We start from the raw sequence: 24,418 nt of genomic DNA, 5'->3' as shown, positions 1-24,418 counted from the left end.
CACATTTTTGAAAGAAAACATCCCGTAGAAAAACTAACTCGCTAAAAAAACGCTAACCAGAAAATAAAATTATTCAAACCATCCATCGTGTTATGTTATTATTGCAAAAATAAAATACGCACATTCATAAGAACTTTATAAATTTATCTACAAAACTGAGAAAATTTCCAATAGGAAATAGTTTTAGTGTTTAAGTATTCCTATGAATCTCATACTTCTGGAATTTAAGAGTGGTCAAAACTAATGAAGGAGATTTCATTATCCTTTGGTGAAGACCTAGAAACAATATAGACATTAGTTCAAGAATCAAATAATTCTCGGTGTGCTTACACATTCGAATTCTCATTCCAAAAAGTGCTTCGTAAAAGCACCGTAGATGCACTAAAATTCATCAAAGCGTGATAAGTTACAATAAACCTCAAACATTTGTACACATGATTTAACGAAACCTTTTCCTTATGGTCACTTATGATTATCTCTCTTATTCACTTCAGTTTGAGACATTCATTGACTTTCAAAACAAAGTTTAAAAGCAAATATGATTATATTATAATTAACTTCACCACAGATTAACAGTATTTGAAGGGTATTTGACAGTTAGAGAAAACCGTTGATTGGTAAGAATTGTGCATCATTCCGTACACAAAGATATCTGCCACATATGTGTTGATTACATTGAGCTCTCTGTTTTCCTGTGTGAATTCACTATGAATGCTTGTGTGTTATCACAAATGATGAAAATTGGAATACTAAGTATTATCACATTAGGGGACTGATTAGCACTCTGGTAGTTCCGTATGTTCCATCACAAAATTGAAGAGACAATGGCAAATATATCTAGATGTATTGTATTTGGAACTCAAACCAGGCAGTGAACATAAGTGTCCAAACGAAATCATCAATTGTAATAAATACTCGAGTCACCTAAGAGAATCAATAACATCAAGTGAGTAGTATCTGGCGAAAAATGGACAAAAATATTATAGGTAAATTCTCTCACAGACCTCAGAAGACACTGGCTATCGAATCTATTTTCAGGTCGGCTTTCGAATAGTGACATCTTCCACAATTGTTCGTTATGCGACATATTTGTGAATGAACCTCCACCCACTGAGATGTTGGCCTTGTCAAATATAACACTAGAATATCCTCTATGGAGTTTTTCAAAAACAAATTTATATAACAAAGAAGAAATAACTGCATAATCGTTTAGGCTGAAATTCCATCATAACTTGTAGGCAATCAATCAAAATTGGCAAAATAGACCGGAAATTTACCTTTCAGAATAGAATTTCAACGTATACATCTGATGTACTGATTATTCTCTCGGAACCACATCAATGTCAAAGGTAATAAGTATAGAATGAACACATGGTGAGTGAGTTGAAGATACACCATCACTTAAGAGAACTTTCAGTGAGTGTACAAAGCAGGAATCCTGTCACGGACTCCATACAACGGAGTTTAATTTTTCTTAGCAAACCTCAACACCTGTTAGATCACTGATTGTGCTCTTCATTCCTTTCTTAAGTCTGGCTGGCCAACCATATAAACCAAATTCCAAGTTATTTTGTTTCAGTAGACCACAAAGAATGGCAATCGTTTTCGAAACTGATTAGAATTTATTTTTGAGAATCTGTAGACAAACATCTTTTAAATCATCTTCATAGCACACTTCAGAGCGGTGAAGTTGGTTGGAAAATTCTTCAGCTCCAACTGTGGAGCATGTGTGCCTTGTAAAACTGGAATTCAATGTGTAACGCTGAATTCTTATCCCTCCACACATGAAGATATCAAGTGTTTAACCAAGGTATCTGGATCTTGTATGAAGCTTAATTGCGTATTGATAATGTATTATGACAGCACAGTTTAAAACATTGACTGCAGTTAATTCCAAATGATACTGCCCATTAGTGGAACTTTATCAAAATGAACATTCACAACGGACTCATTATTGATGACAATGATTAGGAAATCACGTATACACACACTACTCATTTAGAAGGAAAATGTGGAACTCTCGTTAAACAAGTCGTTTTCGATTAAAAGAACACAATTAAGCAAACAATAAAAACCGTGTTTTTAATTTTATCAACAAGATTACATGAGTTATTACGTAAGCAAGCATAAGAATGTAAGTAGTTCCATAGAGAAATTGTCCAGATTACTGAAATGAATAATGAACTCTAAAGTTTTCTAATGTATTACGTAATAGAAACAACATGGGCAGAATAATAATAAAAAACCAGGTTATAAGATGGTTCTGACAATCACTTATTACTTTCCATTCTTCGATACATCCAAATAAAACAACCGATACGTATAAGAAATAATGAGACGGCCAGAGGAATCACAATGTACAAGTACCGAGGTGATTTCCTGTGTTCATTCACCTCTATTATTTAGGTAGTCATATTCTAAAGAAAAACAAAGCAGTAGCATATATTTGTAAATATCAAATATTTACCGAGTGTTGAGCAGTTTCTTCGGAAGTTTCGTTGAGGTTTCCTCCAACCTGAGTTACAGTGATATCTGATGTTGTTTCAGAATGTATGATGGGTGTTGATGTACTGAAGTCGTTAACTTCTGAGCTCGTCTGCACAAATGAAACAGTAACATTTATTACTTAACATTAAATACTATTCAAATAGTTCATTATTCATTATACATTATTGTTAATAGGAGAGAATTCCGCAAATAGTTACATAATTTGAATTTGTACAATCATTGAGGATATCCATTACCGATTTGACAATCAGGGTGCTAAGTACACACTACCCTATAACTAACTGACGACTCATTTGTATGATGAAATGTGTGTTCTGGATTTCACATCTAATCACAATCTGAATATAAATCAATAAACTTATAATTGACTGTTTTATTCAAGCACTATATTCAGGTTACGTATTTTGCAATAGAGAATCGAAAATCCTTGTTAACGACTTTAGGAATCGGGGGTCTACAAACTCTCATCAAATATGAAAACATGATACACAATTTTCAACAGGTTATGCTTCTTCACTCAAACTGGTTTCATCAGTATTTTGTAATAATTCACATAGATCGACGGTTTCATGTTGGGTTTTTGAAATAACCACAAACTGAATGAGCTGAAATATTATTATGTTTTTAATCACTGATGGCAAGCAATGTTTTGATCCATTGTTTGTTGTTTCCATGAAAAGAAAGCGATATGCTTATATCTGACTAGATATCGTCAACGTATACAAAGCATTAATTCAATGACCTAGGATAGAATACACGTCAGTTCTTCTTCGTAGCTTGTTATTTCAAGCAAAACCATTTACTTGGAATGTGGAATATGGTACTATTGTAAGCGACTTGTGAAATCAAATACTAACCTCAACATTGCAGTCATTTACTTTCAACAAATGAGTATCTTGATCATTGCTTGCAATGCATTTGTCAGCTTTACCACACCAAATACATGTTATATTAGATGTTGTAGGATTTTGGCATGTTTCATTCGTTGTGTATTTCGAACACATTGCTGTGAAAATAATAAGGTGATTTCATTCAATTTATCAAAAAAAAGGTGAGTAAATTATGAAAACATTAAACATTAACTCAATAACATGATGGTAGTTTCGCTATTAAATGACTATTTCATTCAATGGAAAATTGTCATCAAAATGCATAATGCCATATTCAGTACACATTCAATTGCACTAATCTTTCGTGATAGGATGTTGGAATCGAATGAAACTACTTTGAATGTCAAATATGAACGATGAATTAGGACAAAGATTTCGGAAATCGTACAATCGTCTTTAAGGCAATCGCAATTATGTGATGTGTTATTGCAACTTCAATACCTCAGGAAAATTCGATATCACATGTAATAAAATAATAAAATGACACTTCCTCGTCAGTGCACACAATCAACTAAGTGACATTTAATCTTTTTTTCAAACTAATATCATCTCATCTATCATTCTGTGTCTGTGTTTAAGTACGTTTCATCAATCTGAAGACTTCAATATTAGTTTAGAATGGTCTCTTATTCACAATTGATTGATCACTGAGTGGTGATCAATGTCATGCTTGTCAAGTCCTTCTTAAGGCTGATCGAATGCTATCGATCAAGTTGCAATGTGGCCAGCAGTCTAGGTGGCTCGACACTGCTTGCACTATATATATTGAGGTGAGATGGTGGTTGGAAGTGGTCAACAGGAAACCCTGGACCCGGGTTTCGTGTTACTTGGTACTCGTCAGCAAGGTGTACCCGTAATCTTGAGGGAACTGATGCTCCCGCCAGTGGTAATGTCTCTGACTGTGAAGCTGTGTGACACGGGATCGAATCCGCCAGGGAGCATCAGTTCCCTCAAGATTACAGGTACACCTTGCTGACGAGTGTCAAGTAACATGAAACCCGGGTCCAGGGTTTCCTATTGACCACCTTCAACCGCCACGTGGTCTCTTATTCATTTGTAATATTCAACAATCATCATCATTTATTAGCTGACTACAGTTGGACATGGAATTCTCTATTTGATGTATTAAAAGTGATATATATTAGTGTGAAAACAGTTTATGCTGAATAAATAAAAAGTTTAACATACTTCCGATGACTTCATACTCCACTAACGTGCCACTTTTGATCCATTTTGCAGGAACTTTTATTTCAAGAAGTATGGATTCTTGTGTGATAAATTGAACAGAAAAGATAATTAAAATTACTGATTTTTTTTAATTTCTAGAAATTGTTTGCACCACTTAATGAGCGGTCATAATAAGAAACTGAAAAATTTCCTATAAACGATAGGGTAATGATCATCCAACATCCTTGAAAATGTGGGTTTACAACGCTCTGAATTTCGAAAGTGATCAATGATCAACTAAAATATCAAAAACCAAGTCGATAAATTATTGAGTTTTTCTACGAAGGAATCAATGCAAACTCTACAAAGAATACGCTTAACTCGTTAAACAAGTCTCATGTTTCTAACTAAATTGAGACGAAGTTTCAATTCATTTTCGTGTTGTTTATTAAACATTCCTATTGATCTTTAGAACTGCAATAGATTTCATTGGTAGTCACCATCCATATTTGCTTACAATGCTTGTGAGGAAAGGAAACATCGAGACAATTCTCAGAGGATGCAGAAATAATAATAAGAGACTGATCATTTACAGTCCAAAACATCAATGGGAATTTTCAAGCAAACATTACAAAAGTCATAATTCCCTTCACAGTTATAAGGTTCAGTAACGCACTTCAACCGATCAATGTATATCACTTGATTGAACATTCAGTGAATTTCTCACATTCAATCATATAACATTGTATCACACCTGGTCGCTCAATTTCATCTATCAACAACACATGATCATTGTAGTGAAGCATGTTGATTGGGCATTTTACGAAGGAAATATCAGTTCCAAGTACCACTCATGTATTTCTGTTTCACAGAAAACACACTTCCTTTTTCACTGAGTTGTGCTTTGACTGATGACTGCAAGTGAGACTGTCGTACTGTGATTGAGTGAGGAAATGAGTGCAACTTTCGTCTGCTTATTACCGTCATTCATATATCCCTTTCCAGTTCAGTCAAATGATAATCATAAGTGTGAGACGTTTCCAAATAGTCACCCACACCTTGGTTTTTTACTCGAGAAATCTGATTAGGTGAGTGTCAGTAAATGTGAACCTTGTAGTTCATTGTCGATGAAATTTAGTACAGAAAATTGAAATAATTCAGTAAAGTACAACGATCCTTTTTCGAATGGCGTAATCGCAAATATCAAACATTTTCATGATTCAGTTGCACTGTCATTCATAATCAGATGTGATTATGCACTTTCACTACAAGAAGTGCAAACAATCACTTGAAGTTGAATACTCAATATTCAGTAACATTTGGACAGTGCACTTACAAATAGTATCTCAATTGCATTTCGTACAATAATCCACAACACTTCAATGACATTTCTATCAACTGACTTTTAAACACAAAACAGCTGATTGCTGTAGATGCTAGAAAGCTATATTAGGTCACTGTGATAGAATACAGAAATTTTCTGTATTAGCATGCTTGTAACCGGTTACAAATAGAGAGTAATTTAACGCTAAAATATGATTGGTGATATATGTCATTGTACATCAATATGTTAACAACATCCGCTGAAATAGTTCTTACCTGAATTGCATATGATTTTGCCTCTGATTACCGTTTCCAGCTCTTTTTCCTGAATTTCCGTTGAAATCTGAAAAAAAGCGTATTTAAAGTGCACCTTAAAATCTGTCGACACACAACCTTCTATATCAAAACCACTTATTCACTGAACTTATATGTCATCATTGAGATTATCTCAGTCAGAGAAAAAACATTCACACTTACAGTAAGCATACTGATATTCTCTGTTTCTTTAGAAGTATGTTCCATCTGGTCCACTTAGATGTTCTATACCTCTACAGTTGTCAACTTCAGTGAAGTTTGTTGTAATGTGGCGACACACTGCGAGATGAATAACTCTGTTAATTGAAATTAAATATGGTTGTGCACAACTGCAAAGATGCTGTGCTCTGAATATTTAACAGTAGTAGTTCCGAAAAGCCGATCATCGGAAGATGAAATAAAGCTTGATAGAATATATCTATGTCCATACAGTACCTCAACATACACTGACTGTTACTATTCGGCACGAGGACACCATTAGTTACTTTTAATGGCACCTGACTCCCAATTATTTACTGTATTGAATAAGTGCTGAATTGAAGTGTGTTATTAAAGGATTATTTATATTGTCAAATAGTCTGCTTGCACATTGAGAAATGTTCTTTTTCTATCGTGTTCATTGAAACTTGACACGTTTGACTGTATTCATAAGCATGAAATAGTAGAATAATCGATGGTACTTAAAACAAAAACATATTTTCATTCACTTGTGTGACTTACGTAGTCAAAATAGATGGAAATCTTCCCATTCGGATGTATCAAACAAGTTATGTTGGCTGCAACCTCTACAATTAGAAGAATTTCGATACTTAGGATTTGATATAAATAATAAGCAATAGTGGTATATCTAGCTGAATTGGTTAATAACGCAATGAACTGAAGGTCATGTGGATGAAACGAGCATTCATCAATCAAAACAAATGTCCAATTCCTTGGTTCTGAAGCTGTATTACCATTTTATTATTATGAAAACAATAAATCGTCAGTGTTTGATGGTGGAAGTGGTATTCACATGTACGGAATATTTTCTATGGTGAATTCTGAAACAATCGACTTTAAGTACATATGACAATAGTTTTGGAGTGATTGTTTACAAAGAAAATTTGAGAGTTCAGTCGATTACGCAACGTATGGATGTTTCAATAGATCAGCTGACTCCGATCATGATGTTCATTTGTTGGAAATGAGAAACGAATAGCTTTAGATATGTCGTCACAACGAATTCTTAGTTTGAATGAATGATATTTAGGAGTGACCACGCGATGAATGGATGTGTAGATGAATGTCTTGTGTACAGTAATAGCTTTGAGACAAACACACAATACAAGTCATTTATTTCGATACACAAACATCTCATCAGGTCCCCGCATTGAAACCTGAATTCGATTTCCTACAAATGAATTGAGATTGTTATATCATTTATTCAAGATGATCTAATCGTTTCCAGATAATATCAACTGTTCTCCAAGTTCTCATCAATGTTATCAAACTGTGAATGTATTTCACATATAATTCTATACTCATTTCCTAGATAACTAACAAAATGAAACGCACAAACTGTGAATAATCACAATGAGTGAAGATGTAAGTTTATAAGTTTCACATGTGATCAAACAACCATTTAATGTTGACTTACTTGTACCATACTCGTTTGGTTTAAATGACCATTTGACAGCGACTAATTCCTCTGCAATAATGGAAATCGAAGTAGATATGTAAGTATATACATAATGAATATCTATCTTATTCACTAAAGTAACATTTTAACAAGGGCTTTCTGTTCATATAAGTTATCATCCACATCCCGAGAGATACATAAAATGGTGTGGTTAAATACCCAATCATCCCTTATGTGAAAGTTTGAAGGAATAGTGTCACTTCAATGATGGGATGAAAGTTACCATAAAGTTAACTCAGAAGAATATTTCACTTCCGTAAAATTTTTACTAAGAGCTTTTGACTGAATAAAAGTCTTTTAATATCCATCCAAGAATAGCCAAATTAAATCATTTTGTGAAATTACGTTGTTTATGAATTCTGATAATTGACCAAGAAGAATGCGTGTAATCTTGATGTTAGTTCGAGCAAATCATTTTGTACTGGCTCACTGTTCATGGTCTATCATTGGTGAGCTATTCTTAGGAATTCTCTGCATTCGAAGATCATAATTATACGAATATGATTACAAGGATAGAGTTAAATATTCGATGTTCAGTAGACAGAAACTCAGAGATATTAAACTTTCATAAATCAACATAGTGCTCGAAAAGCATTACAGGAAATCAAATATAGCATTCTGGTTCATAGGCTTCAATAATCTGAAATGACGTCTTTCATAATATTGTATGTTGTTGCATATGTGATCATTCTAATGTATTGAATCGATGAGATATCTCCTCCTTTGTAGCTTTCATAGACTGATGAGTAGATAATTTTCACTCTGGCTATTACGTCACATGGTTTATCATATTTACTCAATCAGTGTGTGTTTATTTCGAGGTGAATCTCCGTGGATCAGTTGAAGTTAGACATTAACATCGTTGGGTGCCGGCTCAGTGGTCTATCGGTTAAGTGATCCGGCGCGAAGCTGGTTGGTCCTGGGTTCGAATCTCGCAGGTGCGGGATCGTAGATGCGCACTGCTGAAGTGTTCCATAATAGGACGAAACGGTCGTCCAGTGCTTCCAGGTTTTCCATGGTGGTCTAGCTTCAATTGACTCATGATTTCAACTATGAAAATTATTAAACTTTGTCACTTATCAATAATCAGCAGATAGTGTGAACACATCGTTTGGTACAAACATCACACAACCGAAAACAATCACTAAGTAGTAGTTAACTATTGTGTAATAACCATGTTAAATACTGAATCATTTGTGCAAAATAAATGTGAGAAAAAGAAATGAAACAAACGATAACTGAATAATAGTATGGACTCACCGTCATCCGAAATCTCTAACTGAGAAGAACGAGTGTCTGGCATAATAATGGCAACCACTCCTATGGGGAAGCCTATTGTACCTGTATTGATTTAATGAAATTATGCAATATGATTAATCATTTTACATTGAATAAATAGAAACAATTATCAAATAAACTAAAATGAATTGCATGACTTGTATCTGGATTGCTGTAAGGCGTCACACTCTTAACCATTTGAACAAGAAGTATTAAATGTCTCAAGGAGCATAAAATTGATTCACTAAAGAAATGGAATTAAGTCTGAATCATGGAAAGAAATATGATCAACAAAACTCGGTAACGATTTTTTTTTAGTTCAAAGTTAAATATTGACTTACCATAAGGGGAAATAATAAAGTTACTGACGTCTATCGTAAAACTTAAACGAGAATTTTGGGGTAACATTCTAAATAGATACAAACGTATGAATAAGTATCTCCACCACAAATTGTTGCCAACTCACTTGATCAGCAGTAAATTCAATAAAACTACCATTCACAACTGGATGTAATTGATTACGATTTATTCTCATTGAATAATTGTAATGAAGAGACTGAGTATGTGTATAAGAATCTGATTGATTACTTACATATCGAAACCAATAATTTTCAAAAATTACATTCTGCTGCTGCAATTCTTTACAAATGACTTCACAATTAAAGACTTTGTAATGCCAAATGACAATCAAACAAAACGATATCGATAGAATAGACGGCTCATGTGTTCGCTAAAAAGCTGTTTGTTGCCAGTATTGTTCCGTTAATTGGCTGACAACGGTGCATTGTTTTGACCTGATTGATACAAATCAAAGTCGCACAAACTGTTTTGACTGAATGTTAAAAGTTACTCTTTTACAGATGAATTTTGTTTCAATCAACATATTTTGTCAGACGATTTCATCGTTTTTCAATATGAAATTGTAACTTCTGAACAAAGCCACATCCACTCTATTTGACCATGAATCATACCCATGACTGTTAATAGATGTTCTAATCAGAGTAGACAACAATTTTCCCATTGATCATGTAGTAATGAAACTGAATGTTTCCAGTTACGTAGATTGAGGTATCTAAAGATTGAAATAAGTGAACTACAATGCATTTCATTGAAAGTGAACTGTTGATGACTGAGAACGATTTCTTGAACCCGACACAAATTTGTGGTTAAAATAGTAATCATTGTACGATTCTTCAATTCTTGCATAAAACTCATTGTTCATTCGTGTCCTCAACGATCTCTTCATGGACATTTGCTGTATCGTGAAGAGTGCTCAAGATATTTAGCAAGATGTGTGGTAAATCGTTCAAGGTCATTATTCAGATGGTTGTTGAAAGACATTTAATATCTTACTAAATTCTCACACGTGTTATGTTATCAGATACTAACTATCCAGTTTTATTCATCTATTCTCCGTCTATATCTTCTAGTAGAACGAGACGTTAATGCATTAGAATCCATGTATGCAAGCAGCAGTATAAAAGCTCTACAATATCTTACACAGAATGTATACTCTATGACGAACTGGTTGTACTAGATGATGGAGTCAATAACCAGTATTCTCACATATATTTCTAATTGGAAATGTTGTACAGATCCCTTATCTTTTCAAAAAGACATTTCATTCAATTCCAAGTAGTTTATTTACTCAACTTATGTATGTGGTTATCAACATTTTCACCTTTCCTCGTTTTTAGTAAAAGAAACTTATTGAAATTTCTTGTACTGAGAATTCTTTTATTGAATCAAACACTTAATATTGAATAAAGCCATTCATCAGCATCATAATAACGCAAAAGATTGTCATATTTTGAATGTTAAACATTACCGTTCTCGAATTCATTACAGTGTACCTAATGTATGAAGTTTTCCCAAGAAGTTATTTAAACAACTTATTGCCTACATGTGGTGTACTTCAGCGTGTCTTATTCATCCAGTCGTAGATTATTCTTTTTTGAATGATCTCTTTCTTCTCCAATACGTATCCAACGGGTACTAATAAAATTCGTTGTACTTATCACCAATATGTGAATATTTTAATGTCGATCACAAAACAGCTCGAAGGATAACCAGTTTTGACAACTACTGAAAATGTAAAGAGCATTAAGTGTGAGTAGGACTTCCCTGTTAGAGGCTATATACGCGTGGCCATGTGGGAGCATTTGGGTAGGGAGAGCGGACTCTTCCCACTCTCGGCCGTACCAGGGCATTCGGGGGCAAAGAAGCTCTACACACAACTTCACACTGATCCAGTAGTTGTGCTTACTCACTTTGTAAACCAATTCGACGAATGTTGATGTGATGATACAAACACCAATTATGATCAAGTTCATTGCACTAGAACATTCTTCAGTAAATCTCATCACTAACATTCAGCAGAATAGGAATGCGTTGCACTGACATTCATAATCAGGTATGGTTATGCGATTCCGGTACAAGAAGTGAAAACATGCGATTGACGTTGAACATTCGGAGTAAACTCACGATTGGACAGTGCGCTTATGAAATGTATTCCAATTTTATGTCGCTTGTCTTTAACTCTCCATCGACATTTCTATCAATTTCTTATATGCACGAAACAATCGATGTAAACATTAATTTTCTCAATTTCCTTTGAAGTTTGAAAGGAAGTATTAGTAATAGTAGTCTATGGCAAAAATTGAAGAGTTTTACAAAATTATCAAAAAAAAGCAAACTTATCGAAATGAAGCTCAAACAAAATGAAGTGGAACGAGCTAAAATGGAATCTGCAGATTTGAGTGATTAAAGTATGGAGAGGAATTTATTTCAGTCTCCGTTATCAAGAGCTGGAAGAACATGCACTGATTACACAACTGATGTTCAGCTGAATGCAATACAACAAACACTTCCGTAGAACGGCTTTCAAACCATCTCAATTATTTAACGTAAACTGAAACCAGGATAACAAATTGAAAGTACTCACAAATGTCCGAAGAATTGTTTGATCTGGAACATCGACTTTAAGGGATATATGGCATCTGAGATTTAAGAGAAAAGAATATCCAGATCATCCAAAAACGCATTTTATTCTGCAGTATTCCGAACATTTTTCACCATCAAGAAACTCATGCAGAGTAGCCTCAAGTAACAACTGTTACTTAGAGTCATCTAAAATTTCATCGACCAGCATATGAGCTGGAAGCACAACTGATGATGAGCTGAATATATTTTCTTCAAACCCACGCCGATTGACATTATTACTAAGTAATTGTCAGAGAGAGTGATGCGTGGTTTGAGTTCCATATTATGAACACTGATTGAAAGCCTTTAGTATAGTTAAACATTGAGTGAACGTTGAGAATAGCTGAAAAGTTATGTCACACAAAGAACCTATTTAGCAACTAAATCAGCTTACATATGAATTTGACGAAAATGTTATCACAATAAAGAACTCGTGTTTTTCAATTTTAATTGGAGCGATTAAGTTCAGACAGGTCATAACACTAAAATAAAATAATGAAAATTTAATGTAACCTTAAGGTCACAAGAAGAGTAAAATGTATCCTAGATAAGACTACGTGGTAGAATTTCAGTAAAAGACAAGTCGGTCAACATATGAACTTGAGAGAGACAATAAGAAGCATTCACTATGGTTTATTGTTGTTCATTGCTGATCACAAAGCCACTAACTCACTGGGCCTCTACGAGCAGAAAAGCCAATAAAGAGGCTAAAAAATTTATAAGGTTTATGTAGCACACATGTATAAGAGAGAAAATGGGTCATCGAGCGGTTTAAGAGACTGACAGATAATTTAAAACATCATATAGATGAGATCATGAGTCAATTGAAGCTAGACCACCATGGAAAACCTGGAAGCACTAGGACTACTCAGGACGAGGCCAGATAAAATAATTATAGAATGTCAAAAGAATGTGGTGAAGTTTCAACAACATCATACATATTGGTGTAAGAATATACAAAATATGTCTAATTAAATAATAGATAATGCAAATTTAACAATGAGCACGTACAAAACGAAGAGGGAAAATGTCCATAGTTGAAGCAGTGAAAGAAACTGTAATCTCTCTTCTGTTTTCTTCAAGTGTTATTGAGGGGAATTACAATGAAGCAATTCCACAATCAACTCGAGACCATGATAAATTTCAGATTTGTGTGGTAAGAACAGAAAGCCAACTGCATGTGCAATTCCTTTCCCAGTGTGTTTCTTCGAGTGTCTAGTCTTCCCTTGAACGAGTCAATTGAAGTTGCTGACACAACTGACACGAGTAACAGGTTTCAATAATTGATGACTAACAGATTGTTTCGCTCACACCAGACTTTTTGTTGATAGTGGCTGGGATGAGTTGGAAGAGCTTCTGGCAGTTACCAGATGCAACTGCTGCTTCCAACTCATTTGTACGCTCGTTTGTGGTCAAACTCACAGTCACCCGGAGTAGACAGACGGGCTTCAGTGCGTTGTAAGGAGTCTGAAGAAACCCAATGCTTATAAGCGGGACATTTCGTGAGGCCGCATGCGAATTCACTCTCCATGACGTCATGCGAATGCAACAAATGCTCATCTATGCTTTTCAATGGGTTATCAGCTAGCCTTGAACGTAGCTCGGTTCCGTATTTAGTTGCAACAGAAGCTGCAACCAATTTACTGACATTGATCCGTTGATGGCGATCAGTTCGTTGGCCACTGAAAAGTAAGGTAAGGTAAGTGCAGACAAGGGCATGATCAGGGTCAAGATAGGTGCTCCAAAAGGAGCGGAAGTCATGTACACAACCACGCCAGCGGTAGCTGATCGCGATGTGATCAATCTGATTCCAGGCTTGAGATGCAGAGGAAGGACACCAGGTGGCACATCGGCGATGACTGTGTCGGAAGTTAGTGCTAGCCAGAAACAGGTTGTGGTCTGTGCACAGTTGCAGTAGACGGTCCCTGTTATCTGATCTGCGACAAACAAGCCCCCATCGGCCACCTAGACGACTCTCTTCTGTGCCTAGACGCCCAACCTGTGCTTCCAAGTCTCCGGCTAGTACTACAATATCTGTTGAACTCACTTTCTGCAGAAGAACTGTTAACTGATGGTAAAACTCATCCTTGATCGCATCCGGGCTGCAGTCTGATGGAGCACAGGTGGAGATGACAAAATGACATCATTTCTCACACCGATTTCTTCTTACTTTGATCGAACTTTTTAATCTAACAACACATAACCGACCGTTAATTGGGATCCAATCGATTAGTGACGCCCCAACTCTAGTGTTTAGTGCGACACCAACGCCAACCAAACCTGACGAAGATGCAGCAGGGTCCTCTGATAAACGCACACAAAACAATCCTTTTGAAGCGACAGATGGAGAGCGAATTTGTAGAGTCTTGAATACGGGTCTCGGATAGACAACAGATGTCGATATTACGACTTTCTAAAGACGTAGCCAACCCTATCTGTTGTCCGATCTGCATTAGTGTGCAAACGTCGAAGGAGCCAGTTTGGATGGCATACGTGGTTTCAGAAAGACTGTTTCAGTATTCGTATTCGGTGGTAGAATTCAACTTTCGACCTGTCAGTGACTCGAGATCGTTTAGATAGGACATGGTTTCCACTATGGATGAGCTGCTATATAAGTTGGAAAATAAGAATACACAAAAGTGAGAATAGAAGAGAATAGATAAGTGATGTAGTATATAAAAAAACTAAAAATGAATGTTATCAAATGAATGTGAATTGTCCGAATTTTAATTTAGGCTAGAACAGTATTTCCAGTGGTAATTGCCATCACATAAGATTTGTGTGAGGGCTGTGGTACTACTGAGGTGCCCAGACCGAGGAAGGTGGTTATCTTAGGGGGCCACACACGGAGCCTTTGAATTTAAGGTCCAATCCACAAGACAGTGGAGCGAAGTAAGGAGATGCGTTCCCATGATAACCAGTGACCAATCATTGGTTCATACACCATTTGTTCCCTCAGGATACTTGAGCGCATGTACATGAATAGTTTGTAATCAGTGTTTTCCAATTCCTCTATATGGACTCTCTGTGTCCACCAACCGTATTGAAGCGCTGGACATTCGCTTTTCGTCCTCTCAATTTTGTAAACAACACGCCCTTTGCGAGAAGGTGGCGAGCAGGACTTCGCTGTCAGTGATTGTATGCACGTGGCCATGTGAGAGCATTTGGAGAGGGAGAGCTGATTATCCTCACTCTCGGCCATATTTGGCGTTTGATTAGTGTGTGATTAGTGATTAGTAAGCAATATATCGAAACGAGCTATAGAAGCATTAGAAACTAGATGACTCATCGTTCGTTCACATGTAATATTTAAACACTATACATAACTAGGCCTATACGAAATGGATTTTCACTATCATCATTTGTACGAAACTTGACCTTCTTTTATTCAGTAAAATCCTTTGTTTTAGCCGTCGGCAAGCTTAAAAACTTGTCAGTTTCATTTGATAGACTATACGAGTTTTTGAAAGCATAGATGAATATCAAGTTCAGATGATTTATTCACTGTTTCACCGTATTTTTCTCATTATCAAGAAAGTTTGAAAACTCTGATTGTATTTTGCGAAACTGTCTATGATATGCAGAGATGGATAGTGGCTAGCAGTGGAATCCAGGACGCGCGTTTCGTCCTATTTGGTAGTCGTCAGCTGGATTTACCTGCATCTCAGAGTTGATGTTCACTCTGGGACTCGAACCCAGTACCTTTCGCTTCAAACGCCATCGCGTTATCCACTCGGCCACTGACCAGTTGCAGTACTAACACATCGATGGGAAGATTCGAACAAACAATACCAAGTGAATTTAGCTATGATATGTTTCTTAATTTAAGATACGTAAAAGTATAGCTTCAGCTATTCAAATATATTTCGAATCTCAGAATGACAAGCCCATTTAGCTATTCAATATAGATCAAGAGGATTAATATTCTCTCAAAATTTAGAATGATCAGTTGCTTTAATAAATTCTGAAAGCATAATAAGATAATGATTATTCTCAAATCTAGTTTTGTTTGTGTAATACATTTTGAATGATCTCATCACGTATGTAACATTAGGCATGACATTTGTGAAGGTATATAAATACATACAAATACATTAACTCCGCCTGTAGCTCCTCCGGGGGCTACGTCTCATGATGAAAGCCGAGCTCCTTCGGAAGTCATGAGGCCGATGCACCTTCTAACAACCAGAGCGACAATTTTTATAAGTACATGAAATGTCCGGACAGTGTGGGAGACCGGAAGAGTCTTCCAAATTGCTGCAGAAATGAGAAAATACAACCTGGAGGTGCTTGGAATCAGTGAAACACATTGGACGCAGGTTGGACAACAACGACTGTCTTCAGGGGAACTTCTGTTATACTCCCATCATGAAGAAGAAAATGTCCCACATACACAAGGATTTGCATTGATGCTGTCGAAACAAGCACAAAATGCACTTATTGGGTGGGAATCTCACGGACCAAGGATCATCAAAGCCTCCTTCACAAAAAAGAGAGAGGACATTACAAGGAAAGGAAGGCTCAGGACAGAGTTGGATGGAGAATGCTTGTGAGCAGCCTATGCTTCTCGACGAGGGGTAACAGGCGTAAGTAAGTAAGTAATATAAATACATTATAGAAGTTAGAAATATGAAAGAAAACAGTGAATTAATATACAAAGAATAAAAATCTATTAGATTACAATATACGTAAAAACTAAGTAAAGTTAACCAGATCAATGTCATTGATAAGCAAAATACTATATTTCAAGTCAATGTTGTTGATATATCTATAGCTGATATTCTTGCTATGCCACTTACTACTAGACTACTTGAATGATCGAACTCGCAACGTCGCAAGAGAGAAGACAGAAGACTAGTAAGTAGGAATGTTATTCTCAACACAGTGTCAAATATAGTACAAAAATCTCGTGTATTTATAATTTTTTTGGCTGAAGGTAAATCATCATTTCGGACAGCCAATAGGCACATGGGGGTCCTTCTTATTCATCCAATAGGGAAGCTACACGTCGACATTCTAGAATGTTCCTCTGGCGCAGATTAGATGGAATGTCTTCGGCTCTTTCTGGGCTTCTTGAGGCTTCTTTGAGTTTGCCAACGAGCCATCCTTACAGTTGTTAATAATAGGATTTTAATTCTAATCAACTCTCTCTGTGATACTTTTAGAATTTCATTAGTATCAATCTATATCAAGATTATATAATTAGAATTACGTAATACAATAACTTTACCAGTAGAAACTAACACCTAATAGTAATTATAAAGCTCACACTCACTTTTACAATAACACTAACTCTACCCTTACAACATAACTGAGCTAAATGAAAGTATTTATATCTGGACTATTATCTCTGTTAGTTCAGTTATATAATATGCTCCTGTGGGCCAGGGTAATTTTTCATTGGTTTTCTGGAGAACCAGATACCATCCGGACTTTCAAGTGACAATCCAAACAGTACAACTCAATCCCGTTTAACAGGAGTGCCAGACACTTCCCACTGGCTTAACTCAAGCAGTACAGCTCGATCGCGTTTCGCAGGAGAACCCGGTTAGATCAGTCAGTAGAGCATAAGATTTTTAATCTCAGGATCGTGAGTTCGAGCCCTACGTCAAGCGTCGTCCGGTGAGACAGTGCACCATGTCTGCTAAATGTCAACTATTATCTGTACAAACAATTTTTTTCTATATATTTTCGAATAAATCATTGTTAATAATGAATTGATCTGATGCAAAATTATTTATTTATTATTAAAGAAAAAAAAAATATTTTTTTCTTTTTTCTTATTGGTTAAGTCAAAATTAACCAATCATATTGTAACACAAACAAGCACAATTTATTAAATTGACTTAAAGGGGTCCCACAATAAGATGAAATGATTATCCAATGGTCAACTTCTAAAATGTTCCATAATGATTTAACTTCAATGGATTCATAATTTCAACTATAAATTAATTAAAACATTAATATCTATAATAAAGTATCATTTCACTTATCATATCTATAATGTTACATTATAATTCAATGTATATAATATTAATTATATATTTATATTGTTATAGATATTCATTAGTTACCTTAGTAACTACAGATTACTATATGATTAACAAAATAATCAATAATAATAATGAAGAAGAATATGGAAAATTGATATGGGGAAATGATACCTATAGACAAGTAGGAATCTTTCTTGAGGAGGGGGGGGGTTAATACAGAAATTAGTCTTATCATTATTATTATACCCAATTCATTAAAGTTGATCAATTATCACCGATATTATTTAATAAATTTAATAAAAGTTTAATTTCATCAATTTCATATTTGGTAAATTTAGTTTATTATTAATCATTCAATGAAAAATTTTCCCAGAATCTAACTACTTTATTCCCAATAAAATATTATGGTATTAAATATGATACAGTGAATATATTATCTAAAGGTAAGTGATCAAATAATTGATTTATTAAAATCGATCAATATTTTTGGGAGGGGGAGCAAATGATTTGTTTCATTACAATTGATTGATCACTAGGTGGTGGGTGATCAATATTATGTTTCTCAAGTCGTTCTTGGGATAGTAAGCAGAGATGGATAGTGGTTAGCAGTGGAATCCAGTTTGATGCGCGTTCCGTCCTATTTGGGACTCGTCGGCTGGATGTACCTGCATCTCAGAGTTGATGTTCACTCTGGGACTCGAACCCAGTACCTTTCGCTTCAAACGCCATCGCGTTATCCACTCGACCACCGAGTCCTGATAGCCACTTACTTGTGCAATGGGGTGAAGTTTAAATTCATTTAGTATTGTTTGTTTGAATCTTCCCATTGATGTTAAGGGCTGTAACTGGTCAGTCTCTAATTGGGCATATGTGCATACTGTGCGTATTGCCTCGATATAGCCTTAATTCACAAGCATGGTAAGCAGAGATGGATAGTGGCTAGCAGTGGAATCCAGGACGCGCTTTTCGTCCTTAAGATAGGTCGAATGCTATTGAGTGAGTTACAATGTGGCCACTAGTCTAGGTGGCTGGATACTGCGCACACTATATTAAGACAAGATGGTGGTTGGAGGTGGTCAATGATGTTGTAGATCAACAAAGCGTAGATGATCTCTGTTGAATGATTAGGATCCTATTGGAGTTAGACGGGAATGGTGTGACGAATGAACTAACTTTGAAGTTACATCTCGCGGTTAGTATCTAATGTGGAATAATTCTTCGAAGTATCAAAGTACTACGCCTGTTTTGAAGACCGTATAACACAAAGGACGTTATTATGGAAATATATTAGTAAGAATGAGTACAGAGCAAATAGTGAGACTACCACATCATAAGCCAGTTCATGGTATATAATCAGTTGATGCGCGTTGGTTGTCCTTGACTTTGGCAGAGATTGATGATCTTTTCGATATTTAGTGACTCAACCGCCAGATAATTTGGCTAAGGCTCAACTAACCCTACGATGTATTAATTATTGGCATCTGTAATTTGATTCATTACATATCTAATAATTTAAGGCGAATAATGACATCATATAAGTAATCAGTAATATGAAATTATTCAATGAAATACTTGGACGATGAACTGTTTAATAAGATTATGTTGGTTGGATATGTTACCAACTTGAACTATGAGCTATGAACTATGAGTTTCCGTCCAGCATCTTACAAGGAATACAGCTCAAGACTGTGAGATATTTAAACTAATTAAATATATGCTCATAACTGTGATGGTAAGGTATTACGTTCATTGAAGACTGTGTGTCGTAAAAAATTCATACACTATCCAGCTAATAAAAAGAAATTCCACTAAAATCATCTTCCCCTTGAGCAACATACCGTCCCCCATTATCTCACTACTTTCTATGAAGGTATAATTTACTACCAGTTTGTCATTGTAATTGAATATACTACTTCAGCACTGATGAATTCATCATCACATTCTGTTGTTCTGACGAAAATATGACAAATACATTAAATATAGAGTATTTTTATATTATACTTCTTATTAATAGTCGATTGAACAGTTTTCCATCTTTGATATCTTCTTTTATCTCAATTAAGGTATTATAGGTATTGGAAGATCATTTCGTCATTCGGGAGCAATGAAAAAAATTGAAGTTTTTAATGGAATGGATAAAGATGGTGGGGTGGAGATAATGAATACCAGTAAGCTTTTTCAGCCTATTCACGATATTGTTATTTTATTTGTTGATTTGAAAACATAAATATTGGTACAAGGGAGCACCAGATATATATGGGCCACACACAATTGTCATTTCGTTTAATTGTGTGAGGGCTATCATACTACCCGGGTGCCCAGACCGAACCAGGTGGTTTTCTTAAGAGGCCTCACCCGGAGCTTTCGACCTAAAGGTCTGATCCACAAGGCATTGGAACATCGTGAGGAGATGCAATCTCATGGTAGGGGGTGACCGACGATTGGTTCCTACGCCATTTGTTCCCTGAAGACACTGGAGCCCATGTACACCATTGGTTTGAAATCAGGGTTTTCCAACTTCCCTAGGTAGACCCTTCGTGTCGACCGAACCAGTTAAAGCACCGGACACTCGCTTTTCTTCCTCTCGATTGCGTAAGCAACACCAATAGTGCGAGAAGTCAATGAGTGGGACTTCCCTGGCATAATAATAATGACAAAACAATACGGGGACAACTAAAATATAGAAGTAAATCTAGTCACCAGATACGTAATATATGTTAAATTATATAATTCCTTTAGCAATTCATTTGGAGTAGTCTTTCTGTGGTGAACTAAGGTAGATGGTTTGATTCAAAAAAAATTTCATTTTCATCCAACACTACGCTATAAGTAGTTTCTTTAAATCAAAGTAAAATGTTTAGCTTCATTCTACAAGTGTCAAATCATTCTTTGACTGATCATCTTCCATGATCATTATTATTTTCACTTACGGAAATTCACAGTGATTTCCAGAGTTACATCAATCATTCATTTTTACATTTGCTTTCACACAAGACTTGACGTGTAGATGTCTATAAGTATTAATTCGATTTGTAAAGTGCTATGTCTCTTCACTGTAAACTTATATCCCTGAAAGTTTTGTTATGGAAGACTTCCACTTTCTTGAGTAGAGTACCTATTGAAGTTAGTACTATTAACCTTGTATGGGATAGGTTTTTATCTACAGCTGCTTCTTTTAGTTTACTTAAGATGTGACAGAGTGATTTTGTTGGTTTATGAGTAATTCAGAATCCTAATATCTTAGAATTCTGATAATAACTTCCGAGATTTATTTTCAAGTGTAGCAGGGTTATCTGTGTTGAATCTTCTACTCATGTTTGTAGAGCAGTAGACAGATTTTCTTAGCTTGTTTTGTATCAAATGTAAGGGTAACGATTCATCTACAAGTATAGAGAAAACAGTCATTGAAGATAATCAATCACTGACAGAATCATCAGAATGAACAAATTGGCAGTTGTTTAATGAATTCACACTTGTTTACTTATGCCTGTTACCCCTCGTTGAGGAGTATTCTCCATCCAACTCTATCCTGGGCAATCCTTTCCAGTTCTTTCCAGTTAACATTCATCCTTTTCATATCCCCTTCAATCTCCCGGGGTAATGTGTTCTTTGGCCTTCCTCTTTTCCGCTTCCCTTAACGATTCTATGTTAGGGCTTGCCTAGTGATGCAGTTTGGTGATTTCCTCAATGTATATCCTGTCCACTTCCAACGACTTCCTCTAATTTCCTCTTCAGATGGAAGCTGGTTTGTCCTCCCCCACGGTAGACTGTTGCTGATGATATCCGACCAGTGAGTGTTGAGTATTTTGACGATGGATGTAGTAGTTTTCCACGTTTCAGCTCCGTACAGTAGGTCTCTCTTGACGTTTGTATTGAAGATTCTCACTTTGAAGTTAGTTGACAGTTGTTTGGAGTTCCATATGTTCTTCAATTGTAGAAATGCTGTCGTTGTTTTGCCAACCCTCGCCTTTACGTCTGCTTGCGATCCTCCTTCCCTGGTACGTGAATGTTTCCACCTCTTCCAGAGTTTTTTGTGTATGTGTGTATGTTGAGGCCTATTGATGCAGAGGCTGCTGCTACATTTGTTGTCTTCATCTGTATTAGCTCGTATGTATAAGATAGGAAGGCTTGGTCATCTGCGAAGTCCAAATCGTCCAACTGGTTCTGAAATGTCCACTGTATTCCGTGCTTCCCCTCAGATGTCAAAGTCTTCATAATCCAGTCAGTCACCAGAAGAAAGAGGAAGGGGGAGAGTAGACAGCCTTGTCTGAATTCACACGCTGACTCCTATTTAAAATAGCATTTAGTAGCGTCATACAGAATACAAATGCAAGGTTAAAAGTTGAACTAGTCAGCTAACTTTTATATGAAAAGAAGATGTGATAAAGGAATTGTCAGTCACAATTTCGGCATAGAATTTTGAAGCGGAGCAAAATATTTCCTCAATTAGGTTATTCAGTTATATTTCTATTAAAACTTTGTCGAAACCATTCACTACAAAAGCAGAGATGAATTCCACTGAACATTGAGTTGTATTTATACAAGGGATTTCAAGTGTGTTTCTTACTTTCTTACTTTTCCCTATTCACTATCCTACTTTCACCACTAAGCTATTTCATATTTTTATTCTAAGCCATAGTTTTATACGTGATGAAATCTTCCTAACAACTGTTTTAGGGATCGCAATTATAAATATGTGACAAGATTGTTACAGCACGAAGTTAGCCATTTTCAAAGTAACAGTCAGTCAGTCAACTACAGCGTAGAACAAGGCACATATATACATCGGTCCAAGTTGCCACACCTCAGTAGCACAACAAGATCAACATCAAATTCATAGAAGTAATTACTTCAATGGTAGTAATATATAAAAGAAAGATTGTGTATAAAGATATAGTAAAGAAAGAAAGAATTAGTTCGTAGGAAGAATGATATGAGGCAATTATAATCCCACATTTGAAGGGAATACAAAGAGTGTATACATCTACACCATTGTGATCGATTCTGAGACATGTCACTCAGAGTCCCTAACCACTGGTAACGGTAGTCACGAGGACCCCAAACAAGTAGTCTGCATCTAACGACATGGCTGACACCAGAAGTTAGTGACTTCAAGCACTGACGCCACGTTTTGGTTCGGCCTCCCCAAACTTTCTTCGAACCATCCTCAATACTAATCAGCATTGCGTGTCGTGGTAATCGGCGGCTGGTCATGCGTAATACGTGACCCAACCATCTCAGTTGATGAAGACTCACAACCTCACTAACTGATTTACCATCATTCACTAACACCCTTTATTCTATTCTTACCATTACATACCCGGTGATCCCAACTGTTGCGAGCAATGTTTCTAAGACATCTGTCATCAAATACTAGCAACTTACGAGTATCTTCAACTATGTAATTTTCAATTTTCAGACAATTTTTTGGCAATAAAATGGATTAATTTAAGTATTTCTGCTTTACATGATGATGAGCCGGAAGAATATGGTAAGTCATATATTTTACTACTGAAATGAAGTCTATTTTTCAATCCATTCAAATATGAACAACGTTTTATAGGGATATAAGCAATGATGAAGAGTGGCTAGCAGTGGAATCCTGTTTGACGCAAGTTTCGTCCTATTTGGCACTCGTCAGCTGAATGTACCTGCATCTCAGAGTTGATATTCACTCCAAGACTCGAACCTAGTACCGTTCGCTTCAAACGCCATCGCGTTACTCACTTAGCTACTGAGGCCTGATAGCCACCTGCTTGTGTAATGGGGTGAAGTCATATTCACCTGTTGTTGTTTGACTTGTATCTTCCTATTGTTATATTGGACTGAAATTGATCAGTCTCTTATTGGTTTGTGCATCCTATGCGGGCTGCCTCGATATTGCCTGAAGTCACAAGCTTTATGAGCAAAGATGGATAGTGGCTAGCAGTGGAATTCAGGACGCGCGTTTCCTCTTATTTAGGGATAGTTGGAAAAAAAGCAGGATGTTACATAAGTTTACTAAAATATAATCTCTTTGATCTGTTAACTTCTTATCAAGAAATTGCAAACCATATTTTTACTTCAGTTTCAACGAAGTCATTTAACGTTTAACCTCCCGAACTATCTGTACTCATTTTAGTATTTCAATAAGTAAACTTAATCTAATGAAGTAAAATGGAGTATAGACTATGATGGAGAAGATTTGTAGCTCAGGTGGATGATTTTGATGAAGTTTTATTCTCTAAGCTGGATGGTTTGGCTGTGGAGCTTTCATCGTCTTTCTGAACGACATCATCAGCACA

The 24,418-nt window shown here is 35.9% G+C and overlaps 2 non-coding genes across 2 annotated transcripts; one reads left to right on the top strand and one right to left on the bottom strand.

The window, feature by feature from the left end:
- Positions 1–17,683: 17,683 nt before the first annotated feature.
- Positions 17,684–17,755, top strand: Smp_tRNA_02338_Pseudo_TTT.1.1. Its single transcript has one exon. It is a non-coding gene (tRNA).
- Positions 17,756–18,818: 1,063 nt separating this feature from the next.
- Smp_tRNA_02088_Pseudo_TTG.1.1 lies at positions 18,819–18,885 on the bottom strand. The gene has a single exon. It is a non-coding gene (tRNA).
- Positions 18,886–24,418: the final 5,533 nt, after the last annotated feature.

Source organism: Schistosoma mansoni, chromosome 3 (genome assembly GCF_000237925.1).
Source record: "Schistosoma mansoni strain Puerto Rico chromosome 3, complete genome".
NCBI lineage: Eukaryota > Metazoa > Platyhelminthes > Trematoda > Strigeidida > Schistosomatidae > Schistosoma > Schistosoma mansoni.
Note: the sequence above shows the minus strand (reverse complement) of the source record. Positions and strands in the feature narration are given on the sequence as shown.